The sequence below is a fragment of the Sciurus vulgaris genome (assembly GCF_902686455.1).
Source record: "Sciurus vulgaris genome assembly, chromosome: 13".
NCBI classification, from domain to species: domain Eukaryota; kingdom Metazoa; phylum Chordata; class Mammalia; order Rodentia; family Sciuridae; genus Sciurus; species Sciurus vulgaris.
In genome coordinates, this window is record NC_136474.1 from 58,767,939 (window position 1) to 58,782,042 (window position 14,104).

Here is a 14,104-nt window from a genome sequence, read left to right on the forward strand (position 1 = left end):
TAAAAAGAAAGAATTCAGAACTGCAGTTTTAAAAAATCTGCCATATTTGCAATTTCCCTGTCTTCTTAGCATCAATTATAACTTATTCACTCCTTAGAAAAACAAAAAGTAAATATAATTTGTTGCTAGCAAAATATTTATTGTAGCTTCTCCAATAACAAAACAACAACAACAAGTATTCTTTATTTCTAAGTCTCCCAGCGCTGAAGAGAATGCAAAAGGCATAGTCCCTACCTGTGAGAAGTTTATAATTTTTCTGGGTAGCAAGTCTAACATACTGTAAATTAATAGATTACATTAACTTATTAGCTATTGTCTTCCTATGAGAAGTTATATTGGTATTCAGAGTGTTGGACATAAATATAAGATGGAATGGCTATCTTTTTATGTTGCTATATTTGAATATGTGTTGCAAAATTGAGGGTATTGTTTAAATTGTGTCAAAGAATAGTTCTCTTCTTATTCAAATCACCCCTCTTTCTTTCTTGGAAGATTTTATGTTTTCCTCATTCTTTTTCTTTTTCAGTTAATGTAACTTAGTACTCCAACTGATCAAAAGTGTGCAGGAACACAGAGAGATGGAGTTTTGATAGAGGCCATTATTTGGCATTTTTGCCTGTAAAATGAAAAACACTCCTGTGTTAGCATTCTCTTACAAATGCCTGAAATAATCAACTTTTTATAAAGAGAACAGATTTACTTTGTGTCACAGTTTTAGAGGTTTCTGTCCATGATTGATTGACAGCATTTGCTTTGAGTCTGTGGTGGACAGCAGATCATGACAGAAGCACAGGGCAGAGGAAGCTGTTTACTCCATAGCCAGCAAGTGAAAGAAAGAGGAAGAGACAAGGGTCTCTAATCCCCTTCAAGGGCATGCCTCCAATGACCGAAAGCCTCCCACGAGGCCCCTTCCCAAACCATATCAGTTTCTATACTTATAAACACTTAATGTACTTTCTGAAGAACCATTCTAGTTTTTCCAGAGATTTTAACTATCATTACCAGATGAGTCCTAATATCAATTTTATAAATATTCTCCTCTAGTTCTTACCCAAAGGAAAAAAAAAAAAAAAAAAAAAAAACAGACCACATTTGGAAATTACACTGGATGAGCTCCACCTTTCTATTAACTCCTGGAAATCTGAAGTTATTCTGCTTTCCTGAGTTGCCTGGGCCCTCCCAGTGGGTAAATCACCAAGATCTTTCCTGAAATGCACTGAAGTCAAATCTGGAAAAAAGCACCAAATGTCAAACATAAAAGACAATGAAACAGAATCACAATGGGAAAGTGTAGCAGCATATGAAAGTCTGCAACAGGATTGGATTAGGTCTGGAGGATTGTCAAGGAGAGGAGCTCAGAGCTGATTTTAAAAGGGGACTGTGTCTGGGTATAGCCTTTTCACAGGGTTTGCAATTTATATCAACAGGGCAACCAGGAAGCTTAATGTACTTTATCTGGGACTATAGTGGCTAGGTGGGACACAGAGTTCAGACCTGTGAAGCTGGAATCTGCAATTTAACAAGTTTCCCAGGTGTTTTCTGTGCACATTGAAGAGTACGATACGGAGGAAGACAGTTCTCCCTTCTATGATCACGCTGAGAGGTAGTCACCCCAGGGTCTGATCACAAACTCACCAATGATACAGAGCTTCCAATTTTTAAAATTCAGTATTTGTTAATAAATCCCCCCCTTAACTTTTGGAAACGACCACAATAACAAGTTATATTTGCTCAATAAGTGTTTATTGAATAAATGAAGAAATGTTTCACCTTGAATCAAAAGTATTTGTCCATACATTATTTGAACTCATTACAGAATAAATCTATTTCCGTAGCCAGCCCTAAAATTAAATAAGAGACATTGTACTATCCTCTATTTTCTAAGCTAAATACATCCATTTCCTTCAAGTGGGTGTCATATGTCAAGAGGTGTAAGATCTCCACCATTGTTGATGCCTTCTGGTGGCCATACCTTGGATTTTAAGTGTCTCTCATGGACCATGTGATCTAGGATTAGACCTGTCCCCAGATATGCCCTTGGCACACAGTATGCACAAGGAACACAAGCTGATGACATTTCTCTGCTTCTGCTCTGGGCTTTTCTAATTTAGTAAATTGGCTGTCACATCACTAAAAATAGGAAGTTTGAACTTCGGCTCCCTCTTTTTGTCTGAGGTTATTTTGCTTACCACAAATGAAGGCCACAGAAGCTAAATATATGTCTACTTGAATGATGACTTTATAGCAATAAAATGAGCCCACAGGGGCTAATGACTCTGTAATCAGCTTTTTCAACCACTTTTTATATTGGGCATAATTTTCTCTCTCTCTGAGAAATTCTACATCATTTATCACTAGACTAACATGAGCAAAAGGGGAGAGGCGTGAGCTGAGAGATTAGAGGCCACTGCCTGTCTGCTATGAAGTCCTATAGTGAATTTGCCTGGAGGAGACTATTCGATTTCAGATACTAGTACAGTAGATGCTTGCGTTCTTTTTCGGTTCAATATTCCTATTTTGGCATTGGTTGAAGAAATTAGGTTTTGAGAATACTTTATTTTGTTCATAGTTCAAAAATGACTAACCCACTGCACACCAGGTCATGTCCCTTGTTTTAAAGTTCCTTTTATTTGTCTGTGCTACCTTCTGGCTCCATCAAGGAAAGGGTATCAACTCCCTCCTGTTGCCCTGATTGAAAATTGTTCTTGGGTTAATCTGGGTTCAGATACTCCTTGGGAGAGCCATACTCTAAACATTTTCATGTACCTGTGATCTAGAAAATACCATTTCAGAAGATTTTTCACCAGTATTCATATCTTAATACTCAAAATTCTTTAGAATCACCTTCTGCAGCTTGGAGATCAGGTAATGTTTTCTTTTTAAGAGTTTATTGCTCTTGGGCCTGGTTCATAGCCTATTATACTGAATAGCCTCTGTTTTTCCTCCACTTCTATTCTCCAGCCACTTATGACTGAATAACATTCCATGATGATAGATAATGATAGATAGATAATTAGATAGATAGGTAGATGGCTAGAACTCACGGTTTTGTTTTGTTTTTTATTGTAAACAAATGGGATACATGTTGTTTCTTTGGTTGTACATGAAGTAAAGGCATACCATTTGTGTAATCATATATTTACATAGGGTAATGGTGTTTGATTCATTCGAGCTCACAGTTTTTAGATCTATACATCTGTTTATGTATACTTAAGTTGGTTTCATATTTTGACTATTGTGAATAATGCTGCAGGAACATAGGGAAAAGTACAGATATCCCTTCAAGATACTACTTTTGGGCTGGGGATATAGCTCAGTTGGTAGAGTGCCCTCCCAAGCACAAGGCCCTGGGTTCAATCCCCAGCAGTGAAAAAAAAAAAAAAGATACTAATTTCATTGCTTTTGAATGTATACCCAGAGGTGAGATGCCTAGATCCTCTGATGGTCTATTTTTTAAGCACAAATGTGAATATTCAATTATAATGATGGTGGTCTATTTTCAATGTTTTGAGGAACTGCCTTGCAGTTGAAGATACTGAATGTACTAGCTTACCTTCTGACCAATGGTGTGCCGCTCTTGTTCTCTTTTTGCCACACCTCTGCGACACCTGTCTCCCGTCTGTTTAATGTAGTATCTTAGCAGGTGCGAGGTAGTGTCTCTGTGTGGTTTTAACTTGCATTCTGCTGATGATTAGTGATGTCGAACATCTCTCATGTATATATATATATATACATATATATATGTATATATGCCATTTTTATGTCTTCTTAGTAAAAGTGTCTATTCATTTGCCAATGTTCTTGTGACCATTTTCTAATGGGTTATGTATAATTTTTTTGTTTTGTTTTGTTTAGGTTTTTGCTGTTGAATTGTGTAAGTATTTACCTTAAAAATTGCTCACTAATTTATGGAACATAACACTTGGATGTTATCTACTATTTACCAATCATCCTGCCAAATTTCTTTAGCACTCATTTTCTACTAAGATTCATTATACTTTAGATAAAGCTAACCCAGCAATTCCTTATCTTAGTTTCTGTCTTTCAGATTGGGATAAAGGTTTGTAATTGGGAGGCATACTTTTCCAATCATTTCAAGTACACCTGTGACTTTGGGGACATAGAAAAAGATCCTCATTTCATATTGGATCAGTCCTTCTTTTTGTTTCACTTAGAACAAAGTACAAGTAACAAATCTTAATTTAAATGCTAAAATTCATATGAATGAGAGAGAAGAGTTGTTCTATTGGTGTCAACTGTAGTTCTCGAATCATCCACAAATTTTTTGTGATTCCTAGGCCACTAACTTGGTTTCCTGGGCCACTTAAAAGGATAATCTTGAAGCACCTCCCCAAAAAAAGCTTTTATGTACTCACAGATTTTTTTTTTTTTTTTTTTTTTTTTTTTTTGCCATAGTCTGCAGTAAAATGATGGAAACTTTTCACTCCTTAGATCTGCCTTTGTGTTTAGTTTCAGAAGAGGAACTTGTTGATGTGTACAAGCAGAGAAAAGTTTAACTTAGGAGGCGGGCATGGTGGTGCATGCCTCCTAACAACTCATGAGGCTGAGGCAGGAGATTCCCAAATTCAAGACCAGCCTCAGCAAATTTAGAGAGGCCCCTCACCTATGTACCAAGACCTTGTCTCAAAATAAAAAATAACATAGGCTGGGGGTATGGCTCAGTGGTAAAGTGCCCCTTGATTTAATTTCCAGTACCAAATAAAATAAAAGTTTACTTTAAGCATAGGATGAAGTCCTTTGCTCTGGGGCTTCCTTAAACTTTGGTTGTAACACAAAATAACATGTCTTTATGGCAGTGATGGTGGGAAGTGTTTGCTTTGTATTAAAGTGATCTTTGGATATATTAAAAAGAGTTAAGAAATAATCCAGGAGAATATGAAAGTCCTGCTGTTCAATGCAGTGATAATTTCTTATTGGGGTTGTGTTCTTCTCAGAATCCCATTTTAAGATGGATGATGGATTGGTCACTTTTCCAGATGAGGAGCGTAAGGCTAGTAAAGGTTCTGCAGAGCATTTTGCATGAGAAATGTGCAGGATAAAAGGAGGGTATAAAATAACAGCTTTGAAATATGCATAACTGAATTTATTTTCTATAGTTCCCCAACTTAGAACATCTTCTTTCCCTTTCCTCTTGGTGTGGTATGTTTTTCCTCTGAAGTGAAAAGATCTTCCCAACTCATTCTATGAGGTCAGAATTAATGTGATGGCATATTCTTTTTTTTTTTTTTTTTGGAGTGCTGGGGATCGAACCCAGGGCCTTGTGCCTACAAGGCAAGCCACTCTACAGACTGAGCTATCTCCCCAGCCCCTGTGATGGCATATTCTGATAGATATTGCCAAAAAAGAAATCTAGAGACCAAGATAATTCATGAGCATAGAAAGAAAGATTCTAAGTGTCATGGTACCAAATAAAATCTACATATGATACATTCTGATTAAGCAGAGATGAATTCTGGAATGCAAAGTTGGTTTCATATTTGAAGATCCAAAAAAGAAAATCCCTAAGATCATTTCACTAGATGTAGAAAGGCCATCTAAAAAAATTTCAATATCCATTCGTAATTAAGTAAACAAACAAACAAAAACCACAACAACCTCTAAAAAACCGGAATTTGAAACTTATTCAACTTTTTATCAGCATTTATGTAAACTCACAGTTAGACCAAATGCTAATCCAGGAACCACATAGAGACATCCACTCTCGCCACTGCTATTCAGCATCACACTGGAGAGTCAAGCCAGAGTGACAAAGGACAGAAGGAAAGCTATCCAGATTGGAAAGGAAGAAGTAAAATTCTTACTTTTGCATTTCTACATGATTATGCAGAAAGTAAAATCATATGCCATCTATAAGAAACATAAATATTAAAGGGGATTTTCAAGGTTTTAATACAATTACAAAAGTATTTGTATACACTAAACTATGCTATCACAAGTTAAAAAAATTAAACATTATATGCAATATATGATGAAAAATATGAAGTACTTAAGGATAAATCTTATGAAATACATGAAATACATGTGTACTAAAAAAGATACTGCTGAGAGAAATTAAAAAAGATTTAATGAAATGAAAAATGCATTATTTCCATAGATTAAAGGACTTGATATTGTTTAGATACTAGTCTTCTACAAATTGATCTATAGATTCAATGTAATACCAATCAAAATCTTCGTAGGTTTTATTTTCTTGATAGAAATTGAGAAGTTAATTTTAATATTTATGAGGAAATTCCAAAGACTCAGGATAGCCAGAATAATGTTGAAAAAGAACACACTTGCTGGTTTAACTTTTTATGAATTTGAGATTTATAAAACAGCAATTAAAATAGGGTGACATTGTCATCAAGGGAGACAACAGAACGGTGGAATAGATCAAAGAATATTTGTGCAAGTGAATTTTGACAAAGATGTAAAAGCAATTCAGTGTCAAAAATATATTTTTGTCAACAAATGGTGCTAGAAAAATAGGATGTTTATATAAAAATAAACTCTGATTCATACCTATCACCATATACAATTAACAACTCAAAATAGATAATAAAATGAAAGGTAAATTTAAAGTAGAAAACTTCTGGTAGAAAACAAAATTTTTTTGTGCGACTAAGTTAGATGAAGCCTTTTTAGATGACAAGGAATAAAAAAGAACAAATTACAATTTGCAATTCATTAAAAACTAATAATTTCACACACTAAGTAAATAGAATAACCAGTCACAGAGAGGGAATATCTTTTCTGAACTTTTATCTGTTAGAAAATTGTATCTAGTATAATAAAGAACTCTAAAACTTCAATAAGAAGAGAAAAACACCCCAATAAAAATTGGGCAAAAATTCTGAAGAGACAGTTCACCAAAGAATATCATGGATGCTATGGGAGCATATGAAAAGATGTTGAACATTGGACATTAGGGATCTGGAGTTAAGGGCACCACAGGGGCAGTCACATACGCTAAGAATGGCTCAAAGTCAAAAGCTGACCCCAATTAGTGTAGATAAAGATGTAGAGAAACTGGAACTCCCATGCATGCTGGTGGACATGTAAAACGGTTAAGCCATGTTGGAAGAGAGTTTGGTGGTTTCTTAAAACATTAAAGTACATACCTATTATTTGACACAGATGTTTCACTTGTACCATTTACTCAAGAGAAATGAAAACATTCCATAACTTGCACATGAATTATCACAGCAGTCTTATATGGAAACAACCCAAATATATGTGAATACATGCATAGATAAGTGCATTTTGGTATATCCACACAATGGAATTCCACAGAAAAGAGAAATAATGAACAACTAATATCAAAGCATGATGGATTACAAAGTAATTCTGTTGACTGAAAACCAAGATGCAAAATTAGTGCACACTGTATGTAAAAATGCAAATAAGTTCATAATGCATGTTAGTCAACTTTTCATTGCTGTGACCAAAAGACCTGACAAGAACAACTTGGAGGAGGGAAAGTTTAATTTGGCTCGTAGTTTCAGGTGAGGCAGAAAATCATGGCAGAAGGGTGTGGTAGAGGAAAGCCACAGGACATGGCAACCAGGAAGCAGAGAGCTCTGCTCACTAGAGACAAAATAGAAAACTCAAAGTATGCCCTCAGTGACCTCCATCCACCCCCCACCATCCAGTACAAATTATTAATATATGACATTAATTATTGGAATTAATATTGGAATATATGAAATTAATATATGAAATTAATACCTGAAATGAATTAATACACTGATTAGGTTACAGTCCTCATAATCTAGCATCACCTCTGAACATTCCTCTACTATCTCACACATGAGCTTTTGGAAACGCCCCTACTGAAATCATAACAGTGACAGAAAACAGATGGGTGATTTCTTGGGTACAGACTAGGAAGAAAGAGATGGAGAGAGGCAGACAGGTTTACAAAGGGGATGAAGGCAACTTTGGGTAATGGATGTATTTATTGTGTTGGTTGTGATGATGATTTTACAGGTGTCAAGATATTTGATTTTACATTTTAAATATATTACTTTTATTTCATGTTAATTATATGTCACTGAAGCTGAGCAGAGAAAGTGTGTGTGTGTGTGTGTGTGTGTGTGTGTGTGTGAGAGAGAGAGAGAGAGAGAGAGAGAGAGAGAGAGAGAGAGACTGACCAATCCTAGGAAATTATATTGCAGTAAGAGATTGATAATTTTAAGTGACTTCCATATTCTTTTTCTCTCTCCTTCCTTCACTTCCTTTGTTCTTTCTTCCACTGTGAGGTTTAAAATTTTATTTTATCTTAAGAATTATCAAGGACGATGATTTCTGAAAATCCCTTAAAGATGGAAGGTGACACCTTAGCATCTGATATTGTAGGAAAAAAGGAAACAAAATAAACAGATCGACCACATTGCAATAGAAAAGCACAGACCGTTAGGAATGAGAGAACAGACGAGAGAAGCTTGACAGGAAAAACATGCAGCACTGCCGAAGGGCTCCTCTGCCTGGGGATGTCTAATTTCAATGTTAACCTATTTGTGTTTCTGTTGCTGTGACATAAAACTTCTCTGGAAAGGTAGAAAGGCTATATGGGTCAATCTTAGGGCAGAGGTAAAGGAGCAGCTGCCCAATGCAAGGCAGAGAAGAATTTGTTAAAAGCCAGTATTCTCAGGAAGCAATTGTAACTAGAGGCTTCCCAGCAATTTCAAGAAGGTATTGGATTATCCACCAGAAATGAAATTGGCACTCAGATCATATCTGGATGGGATTTTTTTCCCTATATTTTGATCACTTTGTGCCAGTGGAATCAGGATTAGGAATTCAGGGATGAATAAGATATGGTGTCATTCTCTTATAACATTCACATTAAATTTAGGAAGATCACAATATAATGTGATAAGTAGGATAACAGTGATAATACCTGAAGGTAGTTAATGCACTTCTTCCGTAATTTCTGCATAGAGATGGTCTGGTGGTAGTGTTGACAACAATGTGTGAGGCCTTGAAGCTGATATGTACATACATATATTTGTGTATGTACATTTTTATTTTTAAAACTTTATATAAGGAATACTTAAAATTTAGAAATATACAATTAAAAATAATAGGATAAAATGTCCATTGTCTGTATCAGATAATGTCAGACAGTATTAATAGAGATTATTTAGGGCACTGAAATTCTGCCCCTCCCCGTAATCCTGGTACCTCTGTGTCTGAGGAGGAAGAGATATTTAGGTTGGCTTCCTGTAATAGACAGTTTTCCATTACTGTAACAAATTCCAGAGGCAATTTATAAAGATAAAATGTTTATTTTGACCACAATTTAGGGGTTTCCTTCCATGGTCAGTGACTCCATTGCTTTTGGGTCTGTGGAGATGCAGCACATCAGGGAAGGGAGTATGTGGCAGAGCAAAAGCCTCACAGCAGGAAAGTGAAAGAGAGAAAAGTCACTGGAGTCCCAAAATCCTGTTTTAGGGCATGCCCCAATGACCTAAAGACCTTCCACTAGGCTCTACCTCTTAAAGTTTTCACCACCTCCCAATAGTGCCATGGGTCTGGTGCCAATGCCTTTAACACATGGATCTTAACACATGGATTTAAACTGTAGAACTTCCTGAATTCCCCACCCAGAAGCTGACCTTGGAGGATGAGGCAGCTCATGAGACAGACAGCATGGAGCAGGGTTTTCTGTAGCCAGTCCATAGCAAAGGCAAAAATAATCCACCAGTGTGAGTTACTGTTTGAGGAATAGCAAGTTTCTGCTTGAAAAGTAGCATTTTGGATGTCATGACAAGAGCCAGGTAATCACTTGACTTTTCTTCCTAGCTCTAGTGGCAAAATGGAAATTATATGAATTTAGGGTAATGTTACAACTTTACCTTTGCCCTTTCCATATGAATTGGTAATTCAATCTCGGTTTTTTCATTTCCAATATTAGAAAAAATAACATTTTCTTGGAAAAAAAACTTATAGGATTATAAACTCCGTGTGTGTGTGTTTATAAAATACATACTATGTGTTATCTCATAATAGGCATGCAATAATTTATTTTTCTTGTTGTTTACCCCAGGGCTCAAATTATTCTCTGAGATCAGAGTTTTATATTTAAGGCATGGTCAGGGGAGTTTCCAGAAAGGGCTATTATTCAAATTTAACAAATTTTTCAGTTAAATTTTTACTGAGTTGCATGCAACTCTGCCCTAGACACTTGGCAGCATGCACCAAAGATTTCAAACATATTTAAGGAGTCCTTGAGTTGGGAAAGAACAAACTAACCCCCTTGAAGCTACTAGACAGCAAAATCATATTGTTAAATATGGGCATGTGTTGTATAGGCAAGAGATGACATAGGACCCTGATGTTCTCAGCATCCTGTTGTCTTTCCTTAGTACATGGCAGAATGCTTTAAGTAGTTAAATACAACAAAGTACTAAGTGTCCCCTAGTGGCCAGAAAGAGTTAATACTATATATACCCCTGGTGGAACAAGAAAGAAAACTTACTTCACTTTATTTGCTTCCAGGAAGTCTTCTTTTGAACTAATAAGACTCTCCTATTGTATAGCAATTTATTCTTCAATAATAGGCAACTTAAATATTTCCTCAAATGTTATTAATTATACTGACCCACTTACTCTGTTGCTCAATGTACTCCTAAACCTACATTTCTCATGATTTAATGATTTATACAGATTTTACATTTACTCATCAGGTTTCCTATATTAAGATATGAACCTATTGAAAGAAGTAAATGGGTTAGTGCTATCTAGGGAACCATGAATTACAGTTTTCCCAGGGTGAAGATAGTTTTGGTTCATGCTTATTTTCTCACTGCAATTTTTGTTCTCACTCCTTTTTATGATCATAGTTGTTCCGGTCTTGATTATAAATTATATGGTCATCTTTATACTTCCTTCCCCTCTCCCACCAATGGACATCCCAGATATACTGATGTAAATCAGTTGAACATGAAGGTCAATCTGCATGTGTTCTTCATCTCTACAATAATCACCAGAACTTACTGGCTGCTCCAGCTGGCTGGGAAGTAATTCTCTTTTCTCTTTAAAACTAAAGTTGCAATTTCACTTAGAGAAGAGGACCCCTGACTGTTGGGTGCATGCTATTGAGCTTCCTTCTCCGGGTTTCTCCCAGGCTCTCATATTTTCTAAGGTCAAAAAATCCAAAGCCAAATCCAATGCCACACTGTGTTGGTTTGGCAAAACGTTCAGCTCTTGAACCCAATACACGTATCAAATAACCAGTTTAAGATCAATCCTACTATGCAGAATACAGTGGGTCAATTAATGTGTTAACAGGTGAGAAAATGATGATCTAGACACAAAAATTGAACCAGAACAAAAGAAAATCGTGAATGCTTTCAAGATACAGCACAGAAATATCCACAATGACCCAAATGTCATCTTTTATCATAGCCAGAACAATATGGACACCTGTAAAACTCAGCCAAGTGAGACTTTCAAACTCGAAGTTATGCTTGATGTGTCAGAACTAAATTGGTACATTTATAGACTAGTTGTGTGAATGCCACACAGAAGAATTGTTTTGGAATCTAGCAATGGACTTGCGAATGCCTTGTTAAAATGAAGTACACTTTTGTGGCTCAGAACAGATCTCTTAAGAAATTATGTCCTTTTCCTTAAGACTTGTTTCAAATGATAGAAGAAATTCAGCAACTAAAATAATATTTTAGTGGGTGGTTCAATTCAAAGTGTCAAAATAAAATTATTTCAAATAAAGAAGCATACACATTTACACTCAATCACAAAGAAACTGCTTTGTGGTTTTGATGAAGAAACAAAATATTACTTTTATGGTCAATAACATGTTTCCTTTGTTATTTGTCCTCTTCCCTTTTCATTATTTTCCCCCTTTTCCACATTTTTACTCACCTATTACTCATAAATATTTTGCATGTGAATGGGATTATGAATTTATAATTCTAGGAGATACACATGGATTCTGTAAATTACTTCATTCCTTTCTATGCACTTTATAATTTAATACTTATGAATAATAAACCTTAAAAACAAGAACCTGCCAAATAGTCACTAATGTAATTAAGAGATTAAAAGTTGTATTCGGAATAATAAGAACTGGGGCATTTCAGTATCTGCTTAGTGATAAATACAAATGGTATAATTCTGGATTCATTACATAATACTGGTTTCTATCTACAAAGAAGTTTCCTGGGAAGGTCTGAATGGGGAACATGTTGAGTTGATTTTGATCAGATAGGTGACAAAGATCTTCAGTGAAACTATAAGCAGCAATTCAGCTAAAGAACCTCAAGGACAAGTTCGGAGGTTATTATTGTTGGTCAGATTGGTATATATTGACCTAGAATATATACTCCTTCTTTTATGAGACAATTTAGTTCTTCCTCTTCAGCCAGGGATAGAGCATACCTAATATTGGGCATACAGATCTGAATGTGGATCTTAAATATAGTTCGATGTTCAATGAAATAAAATGCTATACATTCCTCTATATATCCTGACCAGGATTACCAACTTGGAATGACCAAGATATTGCAGGAGGCAACAGTTGCTTCTTTATGCTGGCTACTAAAAAGCTTAAGACCTAACTTGCATTACTTACAAATATAAGACTTCATGGATGTATTTTGTACTGACTTCTTGGTGCATTTAATTTCTTACTATTTCTTTCTTCCACCTAGCTTTCAATCCGTTTCAATTTGTATTTTCTTATTACAATGTATTAATTTTTGTAAGTCATATGTGGAGACATAATTTTATCTAAAAATCCCCAGCATTATGTACATTCTGTAAATGCTATCTCATGACATCTAGTTGTCTAGAGTTTAATTTCCTCAGAGTGGACAAGAAACAAGGATCAATTAATAGGGTAACATACAGTTGATGATTTCTACAGAGTGGGTAAATCTCCCATCACTTTACAAATTATTGTCTTCCTGCCAAAACGCCAGAATATTTTACATAATCCATCTTACCATTGTAAAATAAAGCAAAGCAAGAAAATAGACCCTTTTCTAAAGTTTTATCTAGTAAGATTTGTGCAGAAGCAAATTAATAACAGAAATAATTTCAGCTATGGAAATACAGGAGTTTGCCCATTGTAGGCAGGGGGAAGAGGGAAAGTCTTCAGCAACTACTTTGAAAACTCTGATTCAAGGGAAAATCCATTTTGGGTCTGTCATGGATCAGGACAGAATAAAAATGGGATACAGAAGACGACGAATGAATAAGATTTTGGAATCCCAAGAAGAGAAAGGATCCAGGCAGACCTAGGTTGAGATACTGTTTAATTATTCTCGTGATGCAGGAGAACTGGGGACCAAAAATTCATCCTTGCCATCTATCTTTTGTTTCATGGTGCCAGTTCATCATTTTCAATGAACTCTTTCCATTGTAATTATTAAATCATTATCCCTGGGGAGTAATGCCAAGATTGTCCTGTTCAGAGCAGAGAGGTAACTTCCTTTGTCCTGTCAACCAGCTATATTTAAAGTTTACTTTTCATCTTCCTGCACAATTTTATTCATGTTAGCTTAGAGAATGAAAATCATTCCTTTCTGATGCATTGTGCTCTGACTTTCTTCCTCTTTTCTTTCTCCCTTCCTTTCTCATATGTACAGCTCTTTCATTGAGAAAATCTTGATTAATACCTCAAAAATTTCATCCATGCAACCAGAGGTCTGCAGTGTGACTGATCTCTTAGGTTCAATAGCGGCATTGCTAGAAATCTGGTGTCTGTGGTTTAGGATTTTATATGGTTTGGGATATATCACACAGAATAATCTATTACATAGATAGTACATTGACTCTCCATATATGGTACCATAGGAGAAGAAATGAAGTCAGGAAGTCTAGAATACTAATTTCAAATTTAGTAATGAAGTTAAGAGGTTGGGCAAAGGTCAGAACTGCCTTAAATTTCAATATCATATTCAATATTTAAGTACAAGTTTATTAAATATTATGGGGGAAAATACCTTCAGCCCCATTTTTTAAAATTCAATCCTTAATTTATAGGAGTAGCTCTCTGTCTGATATGCTGGAAGGAAATGACCTACATTATTTCAATGCAATCTCTCCATGTTTACCAGCATTCAGAAAATGC